The sequence below is a fragment of the Coturnix japonica genome, chromosome W, assembly GCF_054131305.1.
Source record: "Coturnix japonica strain WE chromosome W, WE-NBRP24, whole genome shotgun sequence".
Classification (NCBI taxonomy): Eukaryota; Metazoa; Chordata; class Aves; order Galliformes; family Phasianidae; genus Coturnix; species Coturnix japonica.
Window position 1 is genome coordinate 22,775,088 of NC_140701.1, and position 10,750 is coordinate 22,785,837.

Consider the following 10,750-nt stretch of genomic DNA (forward strand, 5'->3'; position numbering starts at 1 on the left):
CTTCATTCTTTTAGAGCAACCAGCTCTCTTCACAGAATCACAGAATTATCAAGGTTGGAAAAGACCTAGAAGATCATCTAGTCCAACCATTACCAATACTTCCCGGCTAAATCATATTCATCAACACAACATCCAGACGTTTCTTGAACACCCCCATGGTCGGTGACTCCACCACCTCCCTGGGCAGTGCATTCCAATGCCTGACTACCCTTTCCGAGAAGTAATACTTCCTAATGTTCATCCTGAATCCCCCCTGGAGCAGATTAAAACCATTCCCTCTAGTTCTATCACCAATTACACGAGAGAAGAGGCCAACCCCCAGCTCACTACAACCTCCCTTCAGGAAGTTATATAGAGCTAGAAGGTCTCCCCAGAGCCTCCTCTTCTCCAGGCTGAACAATCCCAGCTCCCTCAGCCTCACCTCATAAGGCCTGTGTTCCAGACCCCTCACCAGCTTCGTAGCCTTCTTCTGAACACGTTCCAGAGCCTCAATGCCTTTCTTGCAGTGAGGGGTGAAGGCTTTACGATCGTTAATGACTTTACGATCTTGCCTCCCGAAGAAGCACGCAGCTATTGTAGAATCTAAGACTACACGTTCTTCATGCTCTGCTTTGCGTAAGTGACCAATTACCAGGTCAAGACTAATAAATACACACAGACACTAATTTCATGAACAGTGAAAAATGGCTTCTTTTATTGCTTTTGTGGTGTTTGTTTATATACAGGCTCTACTTCGTCTACACCCCCTTAAGCTATGCATAATAATAGCCCATCACAGAGCAGGGGAGGTCCTGTCATGTCACAGCCCGAGTGTTCATTCATGCCTACTACAACAAACTCAAATTCTAACCCTACTATCTTATATCAAAAGTGTTAGTCATCATTTGATTTAAGCTTTGCTGTAGACAGCCTAAGAAGCAAGGTGCACAGATTGAGAAGCATACAAAGACAAGCAGCTCAAGTGAAAATGCATGTGGAAACACTCCATAACTGGACTTCGTCATCACAGCCCTTTGTAAATCCTTTATACTCTATCCTTTATACGTCGTGTTCTATGAGCTACAGTACGGTTTTGTGTTAACTGCATCCAAGAGGTGTGATTTAAAGCAAGCACTGTTAATTTCCCTAAATAACAGGGTAAAAACATATGACATTAATAGAGAACACACAGCAGGAACCAATGGCAGAAAATGAAGACATTCTTGCTCGGACTAGCAAAAGACCTTCAAAGGTACAAACAGTTCAGCAGACAAGGAGGGAGAAAAACAAAAGATTATAACTATTCCTGCCAGACAGACTGTCATGGTTTAATAATTTTGTAATTTTGCTATCAGTATTCCACATCATAACATCATATAAAGCATGAATAATTTTACTGAATCTGCAACTTATAGAAGAAGACTACATCTCCCAGAGAACAACACGATAAGTCACGGGACCTGGACTCTATATTAACTCGGTCGCAGAATAGACTGACGTCTTTCGAGTTCTGGCGTTCAGGGGAGTGTGTGGGAGCCTTCAGCCGTCTCGCCTAGATTTCACAGTAGGCCTCTCGGTTACGGGACTCATTCTCTCTCCTATTTTTCTTGATTCGTTAGCTCAATTTTCAATTATATTGTATTATATTGTGTTATCCTGTATTTCGATATAGTATTTAGTAAATAAGTGTGCCTCCTTAGATCGTTGCCGCTGTTTTCTTTTCCTAATTAATTTTTTTTTCTTTCTTTTCGGCATAGGGCCCCTGCGGGGCCCACGGCCCCTGTCACGGATGCAGGTGGATTTCTCGTTAAAACCGTGACAGATGGGGACTCAACCACCTCCCTGGGGAGCCTATTCCAGTGCTTAATAACCCTTTCTGTAAAGAAGCTTTTCCTGATATCCAACCTAAACTTACCCTGGTGCTCCTTGAGGCCATTTTCTCTCGTCCTGTCACCCACCAGTGAGAAGAGATCAACCCTGCTCTCGCTGGAAGCACCTTTCAGATATTGGCAGAGAGCAATAAGGTCTCCCCTCAGACTCCTTTTCCCCAGAATAAACAGCCCTAGTTCCTTCAGTTGCTCCTTGTGGGGCATATTCTCCAAGCCCTTCACAAGCCTTGTTCAAGTCATTAATCTCTGGACAACTACATGCCTGGTAGCTCGAATGACTATCTACACAGTGAGTGCATGTACAGCAAATGGAAACTGGTTTCGAGGGGGAGGGGTGAGATCTTTGTGCTGTGTTTTTAGGGGAGTACAACACAATCCATGTGGTAAGCTTCCTGCAGTTCAATGTGCCATCTCCTAATAGGATGCAAAACACCTTCCTGGAGAGATCAGGATGATTTGAGATGAGCTCATGTGCTGCATGGTTTTTTTCTAATGAATCCCTCTTTAACATAAATTTATGCCAGAAGACAAAGTAACAGAAGCAATTTCCTTAAATATTGAGCATTCATACGTAAATTGCAGCCTAGTGGAATCTTTTCCTGTCCAAACAGAATTCTTTATCTATTTCTGTTACATAAGAAAAGCAAATAATTTCTTATCAGTCGACTTTGAAATACAGATAAGTGTTCACTTGAAGTGTTATGAAGTGTCAGCTTTTCTAGAGCATTTATTTTTCATGCTCTTAATTTCTCATTTCATTATCTCACCTTATTCTCTTGCCATGTCAGTGTTTTCATTCGATGGCTTCCATGTGACAAGAGCTCTTGCTGTGTGAGCGATACAAACGCAGCTTTAAAAGTGGTACAACTTGCTATTAAGGCAGCTCCCCTCCTCGGGAATTTCTTAAAGCTGCAGTGAGACCAGGCATACAAGAGAAACTTTGATATGCACAGCAGGCTAAGCCCTCCTGCAGTCCCAGCTATGGAGTGCTCTGCAAAATCTGTCTCTTTTTGTTCCTGATTTGCAGAGGTTTGATCTGCTTTTACACTAGCAAGAGAGAAGTGGCACCTCACACTTATATTTCTGAATATTCTTGCTGCATTCAGTGGGATGTAAGCAATAAATAAATAAACAAAAATATTATTGCTTTGGTTCTCAAAAAAAAAAAAAGAACTGCCCAGATTAATTTTGCCCACCTTAACCCTAATAGAGAGAGGAAGGTACAGCTGGTGCAGTTTGGCGGAAGTGACCATCTGCAATCCCAGGCCTAAGAAATACATCACAAAGAAGACATCAAGATTTGTAGTTGCTTTCAGGAGTCTCAGAATCGTGTCTGATGCGGTCAGAGATGGTGGGGATTTTTTCCCCAGGTACCAGTAGACTGGAAAAGGGGCAATTGTGTAGAGTGTATGACATGTATGGGTCTGATATCTCTGTGTCAAAGGGAGAGAGAATAAGAATGTTTGGCTTTATAACACATGTATCACAGAATCACTGGATCATGGAATCATTAAGGTTGGAAAGACCACTAAGATCATCTAGTCCAACCATCAGCCCATCACCACCATTCCCACAAAACCATGCCTGCCTGCGCCTCATCTGCGTGTTTCTGAACACCTCCAGATATGGTGTCTCCATGGGCAGCTTATTCCAATACCTCAACACTCTTTCTGAGAATAATTTTTTCCTGATGTCCAACCTGACCATCACTGACACAGTTTGAGGCCATGACTTCTCATCCTATCACTGTTACCTGGGAGAAGAGGTAGATCCCCATCTTGCTACAACCTCTTTTCAGGAAGTTGTAGGGAGCAATTAGATCTCCTATGTGGCTCTTCTTCCTCAGACTAAACATTCATAGTTCCCTCAGCCACTCCTCATAAGACATGCTCCAGATCCTTCACTGCTTTGTTGCCTTTCACTGGACAAGATTTAGGGCCTCAATATCTTTCTTACAGTGAGGGGTCCAAAACAGAAAACTGATAAACAGACCGGTATTGTGATCAATAGAACTTGAGGAAGAAATTCATCTTTCATGAGGAGCTCCTCTTTGCACAACACCAGGAACTAAGACAAGTGTTTGATTATTTCCTGCTATGAGGCAAAGATGTATCAGCAGATACAGCTGTAATCTATCTCTCTCCTGCCCACTTTATTCCCCCCCTTCAATTCTTTTTGGAAAGGAAATGCTGCAAATCATGTCTTATTTGAGAAATCACCGTGCACACAATGAAGTGAGAAAGCACTATGTACACAATGAAGTGAGAAAGCACTGTGCACATGAACAAGGCAAGATCCTGGATCAAGCTTTCAGTGGAAGGGAAATGCCTGATTGAATGTATTCAGTAGGAATGGGGCAGCCCTCACCCACACTACTGTCCTTTTGTAGTAATAAGAACACGAGCTTGTAGCTCTTCAGATAGTAGGATTTCTTAAGAGGAAGCTTTAATTAGAAGTAATGGGAAATTGCACCACTGCAATGAGCAGAGTCATCTGTATACTCTCCAGCTGTATTTATGTTGTGGGCTGACTCACAACTCAAAGTAATTCAGCTTAGAGATTTTCTGTCTTATCAAGCAGTCTAAGGAAGGAAAAGACCAAATTCAGAATGCAGAGGAAGAGGTTGAAATATTTCTTCCTCTTCTGCAGAGGCATTCTTATTGAAAATATCTTAGAGCAATAACAGAATGGACAAAGGCTCAGTGATGGGTTTGAAGGCAACACTTCACATGTACTTTCAGAAGTAGTTACAGTGTTTGATTGCTCCAAGTTGAAGGTCAAGGTTGCTAACATGTTTGACTGTAAGCAAAGATACCTCAGACTGGATGCCATCTAGAGGGACCATGACAGTTCTGAGCAGTGGGCCCAGGTGAACCTCATGAGGGTCAACAAATCCAAATGTAACATCTTGCACCTGGATCAAGGCAACCCCCATTACCAGTACAAACTGGTGGAGGAAAGGATTGAGCAAAGTCCTGACAAAAAATACCTGGGGTTACTGTTGGTGGGAAGCTGAACATGAGCCAGCAGTGTGCTCTCACAGCACAGAAAGTTAACCATATCCTGGGCTGCATCAAAAGAAGCATGGCCAACAGGAGAACACGTTATCAAGGGGCATTGTCACAATAATGTCTTGATCAAAATAAATGCATCACTGGGTATATACACAAAATCAGATTCTAATATTCCAGACTCCTGGGGTATGTTATGGTAGATCAGGAATAGTTTTACCTCTCTCTGCATTATTAAGAGATTAATATATTTTCATCAACTCATGCATTTTTTTCCTTCTGTGCAGAAGCAGAGATGTCTCAGTAGGGAGCATGAACTTGCAGATTTCCATTAGGATATTTAGCAACACAGTCAGTAAGGGAACTTCTTAAAGGCACAGATGATTTGCAGTTGCCCATCCCTCAGTGAGCTTATTCTTCTAACTAGCCAAGAATGCCTTCAGCAAAGGAGTCATTGTATGAACAGGGCATCCTGGGATCCCACCTTTACTCAATAAGAGCAAGTCAAGTGCATTAGTAAACAACCCAGAAAACGTTTACTTTTAGCTGGGGAAAATGCCATGAGCCCCGAAGCCAGTCCAGTTCTCATAAGGTCTTCCATAAAATTAAAGTCATACCTACTGCAAGATGAAAAGTATTCAACCAATATGAACCACACAAAAGCAGAGCAGGATGTAGCAGTTTTGCACAGGGCCACACATTCTTTCTCTGCTCTAGGTTCCACCTCCACGACTAGTCAGTTCTGCTCTGATGGATAAACGTGATTTCTTGATTTTTTTCTTCCAGACAGTTATATTTTAATGAAATATGGTAATAGGAAAGTTTCTTTGTTTCATAGATTTGTCTTCTGGAAAGGAAGCCTAGGGAGACACACAGATTGATCATTGGTTTAATGGTACGGGCACTGGCTGAAATGAGAACCTGTCCTTCCCTATCTTTAAATCTTAACAGGAGGCAGGAACTTGCATTTTCTTATCAACTCTCCTTTTCCTCCAGGATATCAAATGGTGTTTTACTTTTAATATGGAAAAGAATCAATATTTGATGTCTTCCACTTTTGATAGAAGGGATTTCTGCATTTCAAGACAGCACCTTGGCTTGTAGAGAATGCAGGAGACAAGTTCCGTGTAGCCTTCATGAAATGTCCTTGCACAATCAGTCTAATGGCCAACTTTGATAACTCTGTGAATCCTGCTCTTCTCCAAGTGGATTGTACTGGAAATAAAAATAAAAAGAGTAAGAACCACACTGCTGACTGGACAAGCTTGTGAGAGCTTCTGACATCCACAGATCTTATCCACATCCCTTCACTACAGAGTCACCCTCAGTCTCACAGTGGTTGATCCTCAACTTCAGGAAATCTCTCCCTCCTTCCACAGGTCTACTTTTCTTGTCTAGACAGAAACATCTGAAGTCAAGATGTCATTTCTCTCATTACCCCTGAAGGCAGGAAATTACTTCTTGTGATGGTGCATATGGTAAAACGTCATTTCTCTCATTCAGTACTTTGCATTTACTTTACCTTTCTGTGGCTTTATATACTGCTATGGCCAATATTTAATGAAGTCTGGCACAGAGGCAGACCAATTTTCTTTCTGCTTCTATCATTTATAATTCAAACTGAGTTTGTTTTGTTTTATTTCTCAACTCCAAGGAATCTCTACAATATTTCGTTGTTTCCAATGCTCTCATCCCCAAAGGCTCTCTATCTCCAACCACTCAAATGTTAATTTTATTAGACTATGCTGTACATGGAATTACTCTCTTATAATCCATTTGCTACTTGTTTATCTCATGTATGATTAGTGTTTCTCTCCTGATTCTTATATAACACTCACTAAGTATAAGCATAATCTGGGTATTGGGGTGAATGGCTACCCTCAGATTCCCCAAGGGATTAGAATACCATGATTGCTTTGTGATACAAATAGAGAAATGAGACCTGAAGGTTTTTTTGCCATTTTGCCAGCAAATCTGATTCCAGATAGATCAAGAGGCTTATGATGTGTTTGCTGCATATGTGACCACGATGAGAAAAGAACCAACATTTCCTGGGGCTAAGTCCTGTGTTAATCCACAAGAACACTCATTTTTCATCTCCATGATTTAATGTGAAGTAAAATGTGACATGATGGCTCTGTGGAAGAAGAAAACAAACAGTGTGCTGGTATAACACTCATGAGCATTAGAACTGATGGACTTTGAGGCTAACTGGAAATGGTTTTGGTTGCTTATGAGAAATCTGATAGAAAACTGTGCTTAGAATTCCACAGGAAATACAGAGGAAAAGACCTTTAGGAATAATTGTGCTATGTTGAAGATATGAGTATGTTTGTATGTATGAGATGATATGTTGAATGTATAGCTAAGTCTTCCTTAGTTTCTATTATGTTTTTTTCTAGTAGTATTTTGATTTTTTTCTTTAAAAGTTATAAAAAACACAAACGTTTGAATGCCTTAACTCTTCCCCACCATGTCTGACACAAACACACTGCAAAGCTGTCGATTCCTCAGTTCTGTTCAGACTCAAATCAGAAGGAATCCTTAAACTCTCACAAGTGGATATAGCTTTTATGAGCTATCAGTGCAAGCAGTCAGGAGGCTGCCCTGATTGGAATGAGGGCAAAAGACTTCTCAGCATGTGATGTTAGCAAGGTGTTGTGGCATCTGAAGCAAAAGGATCATCCCTTGCACACCTCTGGTCTCTCTCTCCCCACTTCTGACTTTTACTAGCTTTCTGAATTCACCATCATAGAATTGTAGAACCTTAGAATCATTTGAGTTGAAAGGGACCCTTAGAGGTCACCTAGTCTGTCAAATAAGACACTTTCCGTTTGAATGGGCAGGGTCTTCCATAGTGATGACACTATTTGTCTTAGCCCAAAGTCAAAGTTCACTATTGCTTCCACACTGTTTTCCCAGATAACCCCATACATGATTTTGGCCATGCTGTTTTGGTATTTTGAGTCTTCACAGCTCCCTCTGGTAGCAAAACTCCAGAAGTTCATTGACAGACTATTTAAATATAATAATATTATAGTAGAATAGGATTGATTGGAAGAGACCTTTAATCTTACTTTGGAAGAGACCTTTAATATCATTGAACTCTGCAACTTTATTGTCTTTCTTCACAGAACAGCTTCTTCTTTCCACTGGAAGTACAAATTGTTCTTCTCTTAATCTTTTTTAGCTCTGAGTTCTTTTCTCTCACTCTAACTGGTTCACACTTCTGCGTGACAAATGCATGTTTTCCAGCAAAATGTTCAGGCGATTTGACATTACTGAGAAATAGGGAACATGCAGCTTCCCTTGCTTGTTTATTGCAGTGACTAATAGCCCCTACTGTTAAAAACATGTTGGCTATTAGTGCTAGCCTGGCTGTCACTGCATTCTGCTCCTTCTTGCAATGTGTTTCCCTGCTAGGCTAAAGCGTCCTTTAGTACCCAGTACTTTCTCTTTGCTAAAATATTTCATATACTTAAAATATTTCTATTTTTTCTTTTATAAAATAAACAAATAAATAAATAAACAACAACAACAACAGCAACAAAGCATTAAGTTCTTTAAGTTAAGTCTTTAAATCACTGCAAATTACATCTGTGAATCACTTCCGGAGATGTGTCTTCATTGGTACAGCTTTGGGTTGGCAAATATTATCAGCTGCTAGTCATAAGCACCATGTATGTGCAGTCATTAGCACTCTTTTCCTGTTAGCTCAGTAGCCCTGAAAACAGTGAATGAACAGCTCATCCACCGTGCCATGTAGGTGCTTTCTTGTGCCTTTTCCTGTCAGGTTGTGCTCCCCATTCCTAAATGTTTAGCTGTGCCTTTAGCAATCATAAATGTTAGTCTGCAGACAGAAATATATTAAAGAAGCTCTAGGCAACTCGAAAATTTTAGTCCAGCCAATCTATTCTTTTCTTAAATCAGCTTTGTCTAAGAGGAAAACAATTAAATTACAACTTTGAGCAAGTGCTCTCTTGGGAGGCTGGAGAGATGTTAGAAGCTGCTTTTCTGCTTTATGGCTGAGCTCTCTAACAGCAGATATATAGGAGTGCCTTCTAGACAAGCCTGATCCTTTTTGTAGTTTATTCACTGATTACCAGGGATGGGGTGGGTGTCCCACAACATAAAAGAACAAAAGTTTTGTTCTTCAAATCCCACTTGCCTCATGTATGAACTGACAGATAAGGCAAACTACAGGCAATACTGCAGTGTTCCAGTGCACTCCATAGGGTATAATTTAGACACTTTCACATGACATCAGGAAACTCAGCAGTGAAGCTGCAGCTTAGTGAGAATATTAATTGCCCATATTTTGGCCAAGGCCAGGCTGGATGTAGCTCTGGCCAGCCTGCTCTTGTGGCTGGCGACCATGCACAGAGTTGAAAATTGATAATCATTATGGTCCTTTTCAACCCAGGCAATTCTATGATTCTATGATATGCCTTGAACAGCCGAGACAATGCATCATTTCTTGTTTCTCTCTCTGTGTTACACAGAGACAAGACTGATGGTAAACTGCCAGCACTGCTGAGCAGAGATGCAGCTTTAGTCTTCATTTGTGTGCATGCTTTTCTACAGGCCCACACACTGCTAACATCACAGAAGATGAAAGTGTTTTTAATCGGAGCAGAAAACATGGAGAAAAATATCACATTGTAGCCAAGAAAGAAAAACTTTTAGTGATACTCAGTTTAGAAGGCATTCATTCTGGCCTCCTTTGTAGTTTGTTTCGCTTAGGATCTTTTTGTTGTTGTTACTGTTGTTCAGTTTTCTGCTAGAAAGAGATTAAATGAATGGCAATTGATTGGTATATCTAAAGTTATGTACAGGGAGATCTGACTGCTGTGGACACATATATCACAGAACAAACCTTCCTAGCGTGTTTTTTACTGAAATCATTTATTAAAGTTCACTTTTGCTTCAGTGTGATCTGCTTTTTTCACCCCACCTTCCCCAGGCTCACTCTTCAACTGATTCTTCAGCTTTTCCTTTCACTGGAAAAAGCACAAAGTATGAAATCAAGGCAGAATAAATATAAGGTATAATAAATAATATATTATCAGGCACTGTCCATTCCACCTCGTTCTTTCAAATAATTATATAATTGGTGATTCCCATCTCACAATAACCTTGAAGACAGAAATGTCAACATGGGTGTATGGATACACCACTGTATCACAGAATCACAGAATCACCCGGGTTGGAAGGGACCTCAAGGATCATGTAGTTCCAACCCCCCTGCCTAGCAGGGCCACCAAACATACACATTTATTAGATCAGGTTGCCCAGGGCCCTGTCCAACCTGGTCTTGAACACCTCCAAGGACGGGGCATCCACAACCTCATTGGGCAGCCTGTTCCAGGACCTAACCACCCTTCTAGTAAAGAACTTTCCCCTAACATCCAACCTAAATCTTCCCTCCTTCAACTTAAAACCATTTCCCCTAGTCCTGCTATTATCAGCCCTTTCGAAGAGTTTACTCCCCTCCTGGGAATAAGTTCCCTTCAGGTACTGAAAGGCTGCAATGAGGTCACTCCGCAACCTTCTCTTCTCCAGGCTGAACAAACCCAACTCCCTCAGCCTGTCCTCATAGGGGAGGTGCTCCAGCCCCCTGATCATCTTTGTGGCCCTCCTCTGGACCCTTTCCAAAATCTCCATATCTTTTTTGTACTGAGGGCTCCACACCTGGACACAGTACTCCAGATGGGGCCTCACAAGAGCAGAGTAGAGAGGGACGATCACCTCCCTATCCCTGCTGACCACCCCTCTCCTGATGGAGCCCAGGATCCCATTTGCTTTCCGGGCTGCCAGAGCGCACTGCTGGCTCATGTTAAGTTTCTCATCTATCAGGACCCCTAGGTCTTT